Here is a 251-nt window from a genome sequence, read left to right as displayed (position 1 = left end):
CATAAATATGTGTGTCTGAGTCTTCTATCCAAAGTTACAGCTATTTATATGAAGTTGTACAAAAACGCTTTTTTTCGTCATGCCAGTGCGTTTCTTACGATTACATGCATTTGAATGGGGAGCTCGCCCGAAACAAAGTATAGGTTTTCATTATGTGAATAACTTTAAAATCTTAGCTCAAACAGCTTCAAAACCTGTGTGCCCAGCACGTTTCTTACGATTACATGCATTTGAATGGGGAGCTCGCCCGA

Source organism: Neolamprologus brichardi, chromosome 9, assembly GCF_056152115.1.
Source record: "Neolamprologus brichardi isolate AB-2024 chromosome 9, ASM5615211v1, whole genome shotgun sequence".
Taxonomy (NCBI): Eukaryota; Metazoa; Chordata; class Actinopteri; order Cichliformes; family Cichlidae; genus Neolamprologus; species Neolamprologus brichardi.
This window is presented reverse-complemented; position numbering follows the sequence as displayed.